The following is a 13910-nucleotide window of genomic DNA, read 5'->3' on the forward strand; positions in this document are numbered from 1 at the left end:
TCCCCTTTAATAATATAGTTAGGGAGCTAACAAACTTCGTTATTCAATAATCATTTCTGATTATATAAGAATCTTATATAAAATCAATCGCTTCAAAAACACTTCACTAACTTTCTTCGAAAGGTTTTGATAATTCCTCTTCCATATTCTCTGTTTCACTATAACTGTCGTCATTTAAATCAATATTGAATTCATTTCCACCATTAATATGCAAGTGTCCAATCTCCATATGGTCTTTTCATAATCATAAAACTCGGATAGTAAAAATTGTCCAATACGAACCGCCAATTCTTCAGTCCACGTGGACTAATTCGTAGCGGCATTATTTCTTTGTATTGGTTTTTTTGGCCTTTGACTTCGCCGATAGCTTTAAGAATTACTATATCGGTTACTTCGACTATACTTCTTTTGAAATTATTTGCTTCCTTCCATTCTTTGGAAGACTCCCATATGTTTTTGTATCAAGCCGGAGTAGTAGAAAGCCAAAAACTTTCTTTTCTAAAAATCAATCAACCCATTTTTTTAATTTCACAAGAATATATTCGTTTTCATTAGATATCATTTGTATGTGAAAACTCATATACATTTTTCGTGGTCTATGCTTGATGAGCTTTCATTTCGATTCAATATCCACTTCGCTTCATCCTTACTTTCTTTCCCTTCTGTAGCAAGCCTGCCTACACACCGAACAACGAATTTCGTGTTGAATACTAGGACACACATAATGCAATCAGCTGACGCAAATTAACTCTGATTGCTCCTAATTTGAACTTCCGTTTCATCGTCCGACTCGTCGGATTTTATATATACAACTCTGTGACGTTAAGAGTTTCTATCCGATGAATATATTTCCTTAACCTACTTCTAGTGTGGATTTGTGGGAATGAGATTGTCTACTCACCGAAGTGTGACAGCTCTTCTAGAAATTGAAATGTACAAACGTGGCGATCAGTTTTACTTCCAAGTGTCTTTTCAACCTGCTCACTGTCAGATTGAATATATCAGTACCTCTTTTGATGCAGAAAAATGACTTAGCAATTCTCATAGAATTGAAATGCTGGTAGCAACAAACTAAAGTACTTGATACTATTGATGTGAAGAACAAAGAACTTGAGGTGCCCCTCAATTGACCATATTCCATAAATATCAAATGGTGTCTGGGTTACATATTTCATGTTGGCAGCACTGAATTTGTTTAAATTCTTTCAACAATAGAGTTTCCCAACAGATGGCAGCATGAGAGAAATTTTTGCAGATTGGACAAGGATCAAATTGGTGGTCGTTAAAAAAAACGAAGCCGAAACAAAATGAATTTGTGATTCAACAGTAAAGATCCTTGTTTCGACCCGTCTAGTTCTCATGAGTGGTGTCAGGCTGAACACTAATGCAACAATGGACCCACCTGTTCTCAAAGGAGAGCTCTGACCAAGCGCCATGGGTTTGACAAAGTGTCGGTCTACGAATATCGAATCTCGTTAGGAAGTCGATGTCAAAGTTTGACTTTGCAACTGATCGCCTTTGGGAGCCTCATATTTTATTAAAACAACGATAAAAATAAAATAAAAACAACAATAAAAATTAATTGGCGCTCCGGGGCGACTTCAATGATTCCAGTGGCGCATTTGCTTTTTCAGCTGCAGGAAAACCCGCAAAAACCTGCAGCACCACATCATCTGAAGATCTTGATCTAACAATGTCCTCTCTCTTATAAAACAAAATATAGGGTGTCTCCAGAGGCTCCAATAAATTCAATGCATCACCAGAACACTTCGTGACACGACTATCGTCAAACTTAAACCAGTCCGTTTCTTCTTTAACCAAGGCGTAATAATGACCAAATTCAACGCCAGAACCACAGTGAACAATGACTGCATGAATATTATAATAGTGGTCTGCTAGGTTGAAATGTTCATCTATTTCGAACCTTCCAAATAGTTTCTTGCTTCCGTTAGAGGTTGAGTCTTGTTTGAAAATCATCAGTGTTATTATTAGATTGACTGGAGCCTCAGCTATACTTGTTTCCTTATAACAGTCAGTTAGTTTGGCGCATGTTTGACAATACAGTCGATCATCACCTGTTAAAAATTCCATTTTCAGATGATTTAACAATAAGCTTTGCACGAACTGGTTATTACTCATATTAGGAAAAGCTAGATGAAGTTACAGAAATTCACATAAGTTTTCGGTACTTCTTGAACATTTACCACAAAGTAAACCAGTGAGGATTTTTCCAGCAGAAGATTCACAAACACAAGACGAGATGAGTTGTACGGAATCATTCAGTCCAGAGCGGTCAGGAGTATTGATTTCGCTATTGTTTTGCTCACGAAGAATATTCAACAAGAACCCCAAGAATTCGGAACAATCCTCTTGTTGTCCTAACGAGTATCTAGTGGACTTCAAAGACTCCAGGAAATCGGTTGGAGGGAAAGATGATACCTTCTTACGAAACTGCAGCTGCATGAACAGTTGTTTGAGTTTGATGAATAAGTAGGAAACATTCCCGTTCTCGTTCATCATTAAAACTCCGTTCTTGAAATTCTTCGTCATGAACAACATTTGTAAAATGCTATTCATGTAGCAAGTGTTTCCTAAATTATCCAATCCAATTTTCGTCTCTAGATTTTCAGGACAACTATCTACTGATTCGTAAGGAAGAACATATTTTACAGAATCTCCATAAGAACCATTTCTCAAGCTGCGATCGATCCTTCCAAGTGAAGAAGGGTTACGTAGAGGGATCGATTCGGCTCTTGCTTCAAGAAGCTCTTCCACTGAAAGGGTACCAGTTCTACGAGGACTGCAACTCATTTTTTGGGGGCAAGAATGACCTGAGTCCACTGACCGCACTGAAAAAGAAGAAGGTGGATCAATCACTTGTGAATTAACCTTGATAGGAGACTGATGAATATCCACATATCTCGGCTTGTTTCGAAGAGGTTTCAGTTCCGTACTGAAATTAAGGCAATGCATGATCTCATCAAAATTATGTGAAGGAGGAATAGTTCCAAGTACTGAAGCAGCATTGCCACGTTGAATAGCAATACTAATTCTTTCCATCATATTTTATTGATAAAGCTAGGTTGAAATAATTAAATGAAAAAACAAACAAACAAAATTATACATATTAGCTATCACTGCTTAATCATAACTATAAACTATAAAATAATATACAATCTCAAGTAGATACTGAATATATGTTTATGTAACAAGATAGGATATAGAAAGATAACAGCAACAGTTTGTATTTACTCAACACACTTTAGAAAAATAGCCAGTAATAATGTATTTTAAAAATTTCCAATATTTATTACATGAACTGTATTGAGAGTCAGACACAAGTCAATCAATCAATCAATCATGCTTTATTGTTCAAGAAATTCCTATTGACAAAGCTAGTGAAACTTCATGAAGTCAACAATGTTGAAGTTTTTAAAAAATATTAAAATTATGATATACAGTGCCAATCATTATAGGGTTAAAAAATGTACATATACGAATACACATATATAAAACAATATATAAACCATTACAGATAATACATAAATGAATCTTCATAGATATGTAAGCATCTGAAACACAAACAGTTAAAATACATCATCATGATTTGTTACATACTTATCAAATTTTAATTTATCATCTATAAATACCCCTAAAAATTTTGTGTGAGTTTTGTTAACTATTAATAAGGGAGCCCAAGCGGGGATTTCGGGATTTACTAAAGCGCGGCAGAATAATATACAGGGGCATACCTTGTACCCGGTTAAGTACCTCCACCAAATATGAGCCTGTGAGGATTAAAGGATCAGATTAGTAAAAAAAATTGATGATCAGAAATTCTCGAGCGCGCCAGATTAAGGTAGGGTGAGTTAATTACCTGCTAAAAAGTGTATAATCCAGTAAACTGACACTTTGAGAGTGACGTAAAGAAAGGGGAGGGCAGCAAAGTTGTAAAAAAACAACGTCATTTCGACATTCTCGAGCGTAGGTAATTTTTTTTTTTATTTTGAAGGAAATAATTCGAAGATAACGAAAAATATATAATCTGACGATTTCCGCAAACCGAAACAACAAAAATTCGTCGATAAAGTTCAATGCGTGCAGCTGTGTGAGACCTTTATTTCTTCTTCGAGTTTCTATTTCTCTATTTTCTATTCACTTTTTCTCCATCTATTACTCTATCACTTCGTCCCCACTCTGAATTCCGTTGCCATGACGCCATCATAGCTGATCACAGAGACTCGTTCGTGATGGAGATGGAGATGATGATTAATTAATCAATTAATTAATGGATGTAGCCGTTACTACGTGGTAGGAAATCATAATGAAGAAAAGAGAAATTAAACTTTCTATGTTTTTTACCACTTTTATTTGAACCTAACGTTTCGTCCTATAAGGACATTTTCAAACTTATACAATATATAAATTTGAAAATGTCTTTATAGGACAAAACTGCAGTAACGTAAGTTACAAATAAAAGTGGTAAAAAATATAGAGAGTTTCATTTCTCTTTTCTTCATTAATTAATCTATTGATTATAAAAAATTTAATTTTTTTGAGCATTTTTCAAAAATCATTTTCTTATAAATACAAGTATTCTACTTAAAAAACATACACTTATTCGTTTGCATGCTATTTCCTGAGGTTTCCAATTAATTGAGTTCAATGAATTAAAAAACAATAAAAAAAAATATTGTTTTTGTCAGATTAAGCGAATCCCTCAAGATAATCGTCAGATTATGAGACAGCACGTCTAAATCATGAAGATGAACCATACATATCTTAATCTGACGCGCTTGAGTATTTCAAAATGACGAATTTTTTTTGCACATTATAATAATGGCCGCGAGTTTGCGTCAGATCGAAATCGTCAGATTATTGAATGAGAGCTTTTTTTTGTTGCACTTAACACCTATACAGAAGTTGATAATATGCCTCAAATAACGAAGAATGAAAGGACAACACAATTATATCATTTTTATACTAAGTCCATCACATCCAATGGATTGTTTTTAAATACATTGATCGTATAATATGCAAATATCATCCATAACGTCATCAATTTCAACTGTTAACAAAATGCAGTAAAAGTCTAACTGACTTCGAACGCACTGTAATTTATGTATAGTTTCAGATTTAATATGGTAATGGGACAATTAAATGTCATTTGCCCGCACTTTGTATGGACATGAGACTAAACAATATGAGATAAATAAAGGTAGACTAGTGTAGGTGTAATATAATGCGGCCATTTAAAACAAATTCACAATTAAGTTGTCTGGTTCAATTACACGATCTCGTTGGATTAGCTTTTTTATTCACTGATTCATAGACCGAAAGATTGCCTTTTTATATTTTGGATGTTCTATGAGAATTCCATGTTCACTGACTTGTTGATATCCAGAATGTTCGATTCTTCACCCAATTGAACGGCGAAAAGATGTGTATAAACAATGATTCATACAGACATATATCTTATCAAGTCCACAGAGTCCATGTTATACCAGGAATAGTTTCCCATTGAAAACTATCAGAATTGTTAGAACTATATGGCTTGAGGGGTCTCCCACTAAAATGGATTAAATCATTTCTGGAAGACAGGAAACAATATGTATCTATACCAGGGGTCTCCAAACTACGGTCCGCGGGCCAAATCCGGCCCGCCAGTGTCATCAGTCCGGCCCGCGACAGCCAATGATTTAGTGTCATCGATCTGGCCCGCGACAGCGAATGATTACCTAATTATTGTTACTACTGCTGTGATAAGTTGAAGAAGAAAACACAAAATGATAATTACTCGGTTTTATTTACTTGCAAGGTAAAACTTAACGACAGAAATGATGACAAAGAGCCACACGAAAGCTGGCGCGAGTTGCAGATTGCTGCGATTTGAGTCCGCGTTTCAAAGCTTAAAATTTTTCCTTTCGCAAACTTCCTGTATACTTGGAGTAACTTTGAAGATGTTCCGATTCATAGTGTCGTTTAATGTTATAGTCTTTGAGAACAGCTATGGTTTCATTACAAATTAAACATAGCGCCTCATTACTGGACTCGATCACAAAATACTGAAAGTTTCATTTTTCTTGGCACGTTCTGCATTCGTTCTGCAATCCAGGCAGATGAATTGGCAGAAGAGAAACCCTATGAATGGCCACCTAGGCCTCCGGATTTAACACCTACGGACTTTTTCTTATGGGGCTACTTGAAGAGCAAAGTTTTTAAGATCAAACTGGCAAATATTGAGGATTTGAAAGAAAGAATAAGACAGGAGTGTAGGCTTATTTCCGGCGAAGTAATCAGAAATATTCAAAACGAGTTTCAGTTACGTTTAGGGTATTGTCAGTTAGTAAATGGACAATATTTTGAATACTTGTTGAAGAATACTATTGAATTGAATTAATTTTTTAAATTAGACAATCATTTGTTAAATATCTTTCAAAGGACAAGGAGTAAAAAATTGAAGTTTGGAAGGCATGTGCAACTTATTGAACCCTTTAATAAAAGTCATTAAAAAATAGGGTTGTCATTTAAAAAAATTATCGATGACGTCATATCTCATATTTGAGACAAACTGTATAATTTTTTTTCGCATTAAATAAAGGTAATTTGAAATACTTATCGACGTATCTGAGCATATTTCCGAAAGAAACACACCTTTGATTTAGTGAATTTGTTCCATGTTAGAGACTCGCACTGTATACATTTTTGATATAGCTGTTTATATTTTTGAAAATAGGTCAATGTTCGAATTGAATAAAGATATTCATAGATATAATATAAGAAATGAATACTCCATATATATTCCATTTGCAAAAGTGAATACTGCATATTTTGCCCCCCCCCCCCCCCAGTACATAGGGCCACGAATTTTTAACAAACTCCCAAATTGTTTTGGTGTTTTGGTGTTGGTAGAAAACTCCAGTAATATTATTTAATAATTTGATTATTATTATTCATGAACATCAATATGAAAAGTGCAATTAGAACAACTGCTGATATTAATACATTGCGATGAGATAATGTAACGCTGGAGCAGCTGTTGGGATTATTCTTTCTGCAATAGCCTTTCTATGAGAAATAGATTGATCGATGTAACCTCAGCTACTGTTGTAGACTTCCATCCTCCGTGCTTCTTAATATCCGTTATATTTGCTCCTGATTCTGCTAGCAAAGAAGCAGAATACCTTCTGAAACAGTGACCTATATATTCCTTTGGTTCCGGGAGGTTCAGAAACTCAGCAATGGTAGAGAGTATTTTCCCAAACGTATATATACCAATTGAGTTGGCACTGCATTTATTATCTGAGTTTTTCAGAAAAAAACGTTGATGATTGATAACAGAAGGGCGTAATGCAACGTATTTATTCAAATAGTCAATGTTTTTTCTAACAACGCAAAAAGAACAACCTATTTTCGTTTTGGTATTTGGAATTTGACCAATCAATGATTTGTCCAGTAATTCAATGTCTTCTATTAATAAATGGCACAGCATTAATAGTAGCAACGTTTATTATCAAATATTTTTCATCTGGCGCCTCATTTATAATCCTATGGACTCGTTCAAACGTAAGAGTTTTTGATTTTTTGGGCCTATAACTTTCATTTTTCCGCTTTAAGAATTACGTTGAAAATGAACATGAAAATAATTAACTGACAAGAGATCTCAAAATGTGTTTTTATAGAAATAGTGAAATTATCTATTTCATTATGAAAACAGGACAGTTGTACAAACACTTTGTATGATATGTGTGTTAAAAGTAAGTTTTATTTTGTTCGTGAAATTGCTCGTTTCGCAAACATTTTCACTCGCAAAATAAAACCTTACTTTTAACACTCATATCATGAATACCTATTTTCAATTGAAATAAGGTATAAATTCCTTATTACTGTACTATATATACTGTATTATAGGTACTTTTGCAAAAATTCATTTAATTGTCCCAAAAACCCAAATATCTTTTCAGTAACTTTTATCCTTCTTGAAAATACCATTGTACACACTTTGTATGCTTTATAGGTAGTTATAAACCAAGTACTTCGATCCATTGAAAACTACTTCAGATGATCCTTTTACTGTTTTGTAGTAGTAGTAGTTTATGCAGCGAACATAAATTTCCATCCGACTCGTTTTAGGCGCCTGCCTGCTAGGTAGATACTCTCCAGGTGTACGTTGACGTATTATGGGTTGCATACTGCACAGAATGTGAATTGATTTTGATGAATTGTGTTATTTAAATTATGAAAGATTGTTCTGAAGAGTATCCGAAATTTTTGCTATAATTCAACTCTAATTATTAGAGACAAATGCAAATTGAATCATTTTGAGTTTATAAAATGTAGCCACTTTTTGAATTTAATAATAATAATATTAATAATATTTTTTTTTAGTTCCTTATAACATATAAATACAAGGATTATTCAATCTACAAAACTGATAAAAAACTACAAATGAGGCTAGAAACAACATACCGGAAGGGAACTGTTGATCTTAGTTTTAGCCTTGGAGAAAAGAAAAACTAAACTAGAGAAAAAACGAAAAAAGAAGAGAAAAAATTGAAGGAGAGAGGAAAGAGGGAGAGAAAACATGTTGAATGTTCATACTGAATATTTTTCAGAAGAATAAAATTTTGAAATCAATGACTTTCTGATTGAGCAGCGATGATATATTTTTTGTAATAGCATTCAAATAAGGAAACATTTTTATATTTTTGTGGAATATTATTATACAAACTATATATGTTATAACTGAAGGATCGTCGATGTAGAGTGGTTCAATGGGACGGAGAGGAAAGTTACCCTTCAAACCTCAAAGTATGTACATCGCTACGAAATCTTATTTTGTTTCACAAATATGGTGAACATTTTTTAATTGATATTCTATATAGTTAACCATTTGGTTTCCTTAAGTTATATGAAATTCTGTCATGCTTTCTAATACGATATATATACCTGAGACATGATTTTTGAACTCATTCAATTCTACAAATGTTTTTTTATCCAAGCATGAACCGTTCACAACATTACAATATGCAAAATGACTCAACACAAGCACATTTGGTAATTATATTTTCAAATTTATTGATAATAAATGATGATGAGGATAAAGCATTTTCAAACGCATGTAACTTCTCTGAACACATTTTGTGACGTGTTTTGTAAACCTCAAATTCACGCCCATTTCGATACCTAAATTTTTGGCATCGTAGTTGGGCATATTACTGTATCATCAATAACAATATTAATATATGTCTCCACCAAGCTAAGATTAGTACCAAAAACAAGCAGATACTGTGAAATAAGACGGGCTAGATCTTCATTCAACGCAGTAGCAACGTCATTAGGGTTATAGTTGTGGGTCATCCGCATATATATATATATTATATATATATATATATATATATATATATATATATATATATATATATATATTATATGTGAATTACCAATGCCTTCAAACAGAAACTAGATCGCAAGTGTATACGCAAAATAGGAAGGGTCCAAGTAAGATCCCTGAGGCCTCCAAATTAAATAGATTCACTGTATGATGTTTCGAAGTTTCTACAAACTGTGAACGATCTTTAATATAGCTTTCAATTAAATTTATAGCAGGTTCAAAATAGCAAATGAAATTGGATAGCTAATGGTATCAAAAGCCTTGTTAGCCGTGTTAAAAGGTTAGACCTCGTTAGTCTTTAGCTCGCACAAGTTTCGACTTTTGAGAGTTGTCGCTTGTAGGGCTGCGACAGCCGGTTATCGGAAAAACAGATTTCAAACAAATTTTTTGAAGTCTATGAGTATTAAATCAGTCGTGTTAGCTATGTCAGCAGCTTCGAAAATATCATCAGTTATTTTCAAGAGGACAGTTGTTAAAAAAAAACTGTGTCCACTTTTTCATGACATTGGCGCACAAATCAGGCTGGATTAAACCGATGACATGTCGTTGTGATCATCCAATTCAGGCCAAAAGAAGTTGATAATTATCGACCTACACTGCTCGCCGTTCTCTTTATCGAAACCTTCAAGCAAAAAAGACAAACTTTGTTTTTTCAAGGCCCCATTTCCAGTTGATTACATATATACTTTCAGCTCGTGAATTTTCCAACGAAATGATTACTCACTAGTCCATCTTTTTGACAGGTCCCAAATTCATTTATTATGAAGCTCTCTACTATTACCGATTGATATCAAAAAGTTATGAAGAAACATTTCCCGTCACGATTACGTACCATTGTAATAAAATACCATTATAGTTTTTCGAATACATCGTGTAATTACTGAATGGTTAAATGTCATACATTTTTGAATGAAATCGTTTAAATTGTTAGTTGTAAAACCAGTGACTTGCTCATCAATTGTTACCAGCGATGGAAAACCTTTGTAGGTACTGATTGGTGTATAGAAGCAATTGGTAATGAGACTGATAGGTACAGTGTTTCAAATATAATACGGATGCTCACTGAGACCAAAGTTTATTAGCATGATCAAAGAGCACAATTTGTTCTTTCAACTACTCGAATAGGTCTGAAAAAATAGTTGGATATGACCAAAATCACTTTGAATACAGATTGTTGTGTTGAGGATGTTTCTTTCACAATATTTTATTCTATAGAAGGTAAGTAGGTCCAAAGTGAAGGGAAGAATTGATCTTATTGACATAGCATGTGCAAATAAATGAATAAAAATGTATAAATGCATATTTGGACTCTATGTTGGGTGTCCTTGTTCATCTTTCACCTAACCTAACCTTACCTAACCTAAGTTGAAACAGTTTAACTTCAACATTGTCTCAAGAACCTATTGTTTAGCCTACTTTAGAGTAAATATTTGTAGAAGTTATCATCGAGAAACTTGTCCAAACTATAATAGGCTCTGTCAGATAGTAGAACTCTGATTGTTTTCTTGAAAGACTTAAAATTATTTGTCAGCAACCAATCGACTATATCGTCAGATTTTTTAATTTCGTCCAACTTATCCATAATAAATGGAAAAAAAAAACTTACCAAAAAGTGAAAACCTGAAAACACTTCGAAATTGAAAGGAAACACTTTGAAAACACATTGAAAATATCACCAAAAAGCACTCTGTACTACAATACTGCCTGTTTTATACACAAATAACAAATATTATCAAGAAACAGTAAAACGATTCACCGAAATATTTTTCAGTTCCGGTCCGTCACGGCAGCCCGTCCGAATAATTAAATAAAAAACAAACGCAGTCGTACACTAACGGAGATCATCTGGAGGCTAACCTCCTCTAACGCTATAATTTCTGCAACTAAAAGTACAAATCGGGACGTATGTCGCTGGTTGGATCGGCCTCGCGAAGCTTGTGTTTTGTAAAACGGTCGGAGGCTTGGCTCCCTTGCAATGTATGACATTTGTTATTTCGGGTTGATGGTTTATTCGTTATTCGTTCATGGGCGGTGCGTTTGACGTTTGTTGATGCAGGATATAGTGTGGTACGTATAAAAAGCAACCTTTGCTCCTTCAACCTGGTTCCCATGGATTTTTGGTGGTTCCGATGTAGGTATACCTTCCGACAATGAGGAATGTTTCTCCTGACGAAAATCAAGTAGTTTTCATAAAAGAGCTCTAAAACAACATATTTTAAACTCATCATTTCAACCTTTTTCTCAAACAACTATCTGTTTCATCCAGTAGCGGTTGAAACTTTTGGTGGCCCGGAGTCTCTGTTATTCGTTCAAGAACTCGGAAGGAGAATAGGCCAAGCAACGAGAGATCACCGTTCTACCTCTTTTTCGATAGAAAGAATTAGTATTGCTATTCAACGTGGAAATGCTGCTTCAGTACTTGGAACTATTCCTCCTTCACATAATTTTGATGAGATCATGCATTGCCCTAATTTTAGTACGGAACTGAAACCTCTTCGAAACAAGCCGAGATATGTTGATATTTATCAGTCTCCTATCAAGGTTCATTCACAAGTGATTGATCCACCTCCTTCTTTTTCAGTGCAGTCAGTGGACTCAGGTCATTGTTGCCCCCAAAAAATGAGTTGCAGTCCTCGTAGAACTGGTACCCTTTCAGTGGAAGAGCTTCTTGAAGCAAGAGCCGCATCGATCCTCTACGAAACCCTTCTTCACTTGGAAGGATCGATCGCAGCTTGAGGAATTGTTCTTATGGAGATTCTGTGAAACATGTTCTTCCTTACGAATCAGTAGAGATTTGTCTTGAAAATCTAGAAAAGAAAATTGGATTGGATAATTTAGGAAACACTTGCTACATGAATAGCATTTTACAAGTGTTGTTCATGACGAAGAATTTCAAGAACGAAGTTTTAATGATGAACGAGAACGGGAATGTTTCCTACTTATTCTTCAAACTCAAACAACTGTTCATGCAGCTGCAGTTTCGTAAGAAGGTATCATCTTTCCCTCCAACCGATTTCCTGGAGTCTTTGAAGTCCACTAGATACTCGTTAGGATAACAAGAGGATTGTTCCGAATTCTTGGGGTTCTTGTTGAATACTCTTCGTGAGCAAAACAATAGCAAAATCAATACTCCTGACCGCTCTGGACTGAATGATTCCGTACAACCCATCTCGTCTTGTGTTTGTGAATCTTTTGCTGGAAAAATCCTCACTTGTTTACTTTGTGGTGAATGTTCAAGAAGTACTGAAACTTATGTGAATTTCTGGAACTCCATCTAGCTTTTCCTAATACGACTAATTACCAGTCCGTGCAAAGCTTATTGTTAAATTATCTGAAAATGGAATTTCCAACAGGTGATGATCGACTGTATTGTCAAACATGCGCCAAACTAACTGACTGTTATAAGGAAACAAGTATAGCTGCTGAGGCACCAGTCAATCTAATAATAACACTGATGATTTTCAAACAAGACTCAACCTCTAACGGAAGCAAGAAACTCTTTGGAAGGTTCGAAATTGATGAACATTTCAACCTAGCAGACCACTGTTATAATATTCATGCAGTCATTATTCACTGTGGTTCTGGCGTTGAATTTGGTCATTATTACGCCTTGGTCAAAGAAGAAACGGACTGGTTTAAGTTTGACGATAGTCGTGTCACGAAGTGTTCTGGCGATGCATTGAATTTATTGGAGCCTCTGGAGACACCCTACATTTTGTTTTATAAGAGAGAGGATATTGTTAGATCAAGATCTTCAGATGATGTGGTGCTGCAGGTTTTTCCGGGTTTTCCTGCAGCTGAAAAAGCAAATGCGCCACTGGAATCAATGAAGTCGCCCCGGAGCGCCATTTAATTTTATTGTTGTTTTTTATTTTGACAAACTTAAAAATTATTTAAATACTTAAAAAAGAGAAATGAAATGATGCATTCAACATTTAAAGGGATTCGTTTCTATTTTACCATTTGGCAACATCGGTTATAGCTAATAAAGGACAATGAATCTGTTACCTGTATGAGACAAACAAAGATGACATATTTCAGAGGCGTGCTGTTCTGTTTACTTATGTTCTGAGTTCCGAGACATTCTGTGACATATGACATTTTGTGCACCTAACCTATCTTCCTCTATATAAATAAATAACAAAACAACTGTTATTTATGTGGCTTGTGGAGGTGGTATTGAACTGTAATTTATATTTTGTCTTAATTGTTGATTTATAAAGATAATTTTCCTTTTTTAAAGTAGAATATCTAGGTACGTATAAATTATTTCAACTTGATATAGGCGCTGTTGCCAATATCTGAATTAAAAACAAATCCCTTCAAAAATTAAAACCCAACATTTGAAACATCAATTTGAATACTTTTCGAAGTGAATTTGAAAAACCCATGAATCAAACTCAACTTTATTCTGTTCAAACTTGCATTTGCTGTAATAACCCAAATTGAGGAACATTCCCCATTGTACGGTATGCGATAAACCTCCTGCTGTTGACGGTGGGTACCTTTTATCTTT

General features: G+C 34.5%; 1 long non-coding RNA gene across 1 annotated transcript in view; it reads right to left on the bottom strand.

Moving 5' to 3' along the window:
* The window catches only part of LOC141484612 (uncharacterized), a 431842-nt gene extending 420389 nt beyond the window's left edge, over positions 1 to 11453 (bottom strand). Inside the window, exon 1 of the long non-coding RNA XR_012466706.1 lies at positions 11252 to 11453. This is a non-coding gene — a long non-coding RNA (uncharacterized lncRNA). The remainder of the gene's footprint in view (positions 1 to 11251) is intronic.
* Between the last annotated feature and the right edge of the window lie 2457 nt (positions 11454 to 13910).

The sequence above is a fragment of the Leptinotarsa decemlineata genome, unplaced genomic scaffold (genome assembly GCF_025532065.1).
Source record: "Leptinotarsa decemlineata unplaced genomic scaffold, Ldec_3_MD MMD2_tig00026282_RagTag_RagTag, whole genome shotgun sequence".
Classification (NCBI taxonomy): domain Eukaryota; kingdom Metazoa; phylum Arthropoda; class Insecta; order Coleoptera; family Chrysomelidae; genus Leptinotarsa; species Leptinotarsa decemlineata.